This window comes from Bombus pyrosoma, linkage group LG10, assembly GCF_014825855.1.
Source record: "Bombus pyrosoma isolate SC7728 linkage group LG10, ASM1482585v1, whole genome shotgun sequence".
NCBI lineage: Eukaryota > Metazoa > Arthropoda > Insecta > Hymenoptera > Apidae > Bombus > Bombus pyrosoma.
Window position 1 is genome coordinate 16617552 of NC_057779.1, and position 2358 is coordinate 16619909.

The following is a 2358-nucleotide window of genomic DNA, read 5'->3' on the forward strand; positions in this document are numbered from 1 at the left end:
TTTCAGTAATGAAGTTCATGCTGGATCCGGTGTCGAGAAGCGCACGACACCGGATCGGCTGCTGGTTGTCGTTTAGAAGGTGAACTTGCGCTGTAATTACCAAATCATTGCACAATACCTCGGAAACTGCTGGTCTGGTATCTTCAGTCCATGCCGGAGTTCTGGATTCCTGATGTCACTCGTGTGTTTGTGTCCGTTTCGGACTGGTGGGTGGAATTGGGGGCGAGCTCGTCTGTGGTGTCCTCGAATTGCGCTTTCTCGAGGTTTTCCGCTTACCTGTGGGTGACGGGGGTGATGCTGCTCTGCTCGACGATGAGGAGCTTCGGCTAGAGGTGGAAGAATTCGACCTTGACGGCTGTCTTCCTTGATGTAACATTGTGTGATATCGTCCTCCGCACACCCGACAGGAACGCGACAATCACGCTCATTCTTCAGGCAATTTAGGCATAAGGATGCCTTTTTAGAGTACTTCAAGCGTTTACTCAGTGATTTCGATTTGAATACGTCGCATCGCCAGATGTTGTGTTGTCCTCGGCAAGTGTGACAGGTTGGTTGAATCTGGGATGCGGTGAATGCGTGTCCTCGTGGCTCGTGTCGACGGACTCGCTTGGATGATCCCTGTGGTATCGGCTGCCCTACCTCTGATGGCGGTATGCCCGTGAGTGCCAAATTTTCAAGGTAATCTAAGAAATCAGTGTATTGAGGAACCTCCTTATTCGGTAAGGTCAGCTCCCATTGTTGTCTAATATAAGCGGGCACTTTCGTGCCGATGATGTCGAGTAGGATGGAATTCGCGTTGGTGGGTTGTCCTAAGCTCTCCAGTGCGTCGAGATTTTGCCTTACGACATTGATTGGGTCTCTCAGCGCTATTGGAGAACATTTCGTCATCACTGGATAATTGATTATCGCCAGGCCGTGGCATGACACGATGCGTCGCGGACAGTCATATCTTTGATTGAGGAGGGCCAAAGCTTTAGGATAATTGTCCTCCTTAAAGCTCAGTGAATTCACGCAATTCGCTGCGTCTCCGGTTATGGAAGCCCGCAGATAATGGAATTTTTGCGTCGCTGTGAGGCTGTGGTTGCTGTCTATTGTTGAAATGAACGTGTTATAGAAAGCGCTCCACTGCTCGAATTTCCCGTCGAATGCTGGCAGGCGCATTTCTGGCAAATGCATTTTCGCCTCGGGAAAATCGCTGCCTTTAGGTGCCGACGAGGTTGATGGTTGCTCAGTCAGCATTAGATTCTTCAAGCAAGCTCTTAGGGATACGCAGGTGCATACCGTCTCTCTTTCCAACGTGGAGTCTCCTTCGCCTAGATCTTGCAAACCCTCTTCGATGAGTCGGAATTGTTTCAATTCATCCTCTAGTTGGGCTTGGTATTCTTCCAAGAGGCACCGGTCATGCTCATTGGCCTGTTTGTACCGCTCAGTGTCGCTCTCTATGTCCTTGATGATGTCGAGGTGGTTGTCGCGTTTTTGCCGCATGGAATTAAGTTTTGCTGGGGTCGGCATGATTATTGGTGTAGACAACTTACGTGAGTGGAACCTGCTGTTGCAGAGACTTCAGTTGGCTGAGTGTTCAGCTGCGTCGGGACGGTGACTGGTTGCGTGCCTCGACCGATGTATTATACTTCTTCGAAGGTGACGCTCCTGACGTCACTGGCTTCGATAGAGTGATGCACTTCTGCTGCTGGATTCGATGTAGACACGTGGCACTATGTGATCACTGATAAGTTCACTTTTCACTGGCACGTGATCCGGCTCGAAGGACCATGAACTTTCGCACGTTCGCGGGGAGACGCGATCTCGAAGAAGCGAGCAAACGGGAGTCGTAAATTCCCGTTACGATTGGCTGATCGACGCCACGAATCGTACGATCCCTTATTTCTTGTGGGATAATAAGGGTGATTTAATGAAATGACGCTGCGGTTGACAGGTTGCTATATATTTAATCGATCCAACAACTTCGGTGATGCAATAGTGAATGCTTGTGCGAACAACGACGAGTGAGTACGACCTGAGACTCTTTTAGTATCGTTGCATTGACTGACTGTATTCGACCGAACACTTGATGATGACTTGCTCTAGCGTTGAACTGGAACTGGAATAGGTGACGACTTGATCGAGTGTAACGTGGTGTTGACTGCTTGACCACTTGCTCGAGAAGTGCTGAACTGGCGGTGAAATTGGGATTGGACTTGGAGTCTTAATGCGAATCCTCAGCTGCCCTTAAGGTGTTTCGGAGGAAAGCTTGATGTGGGTGTATCCTTTGACCGAAGAACGCGGATTCGTTATTCACACTTTTCGTCCAGGAAGTGAGGGTAACGATCCGCGATGCCGATTGGTGATGACCCACTC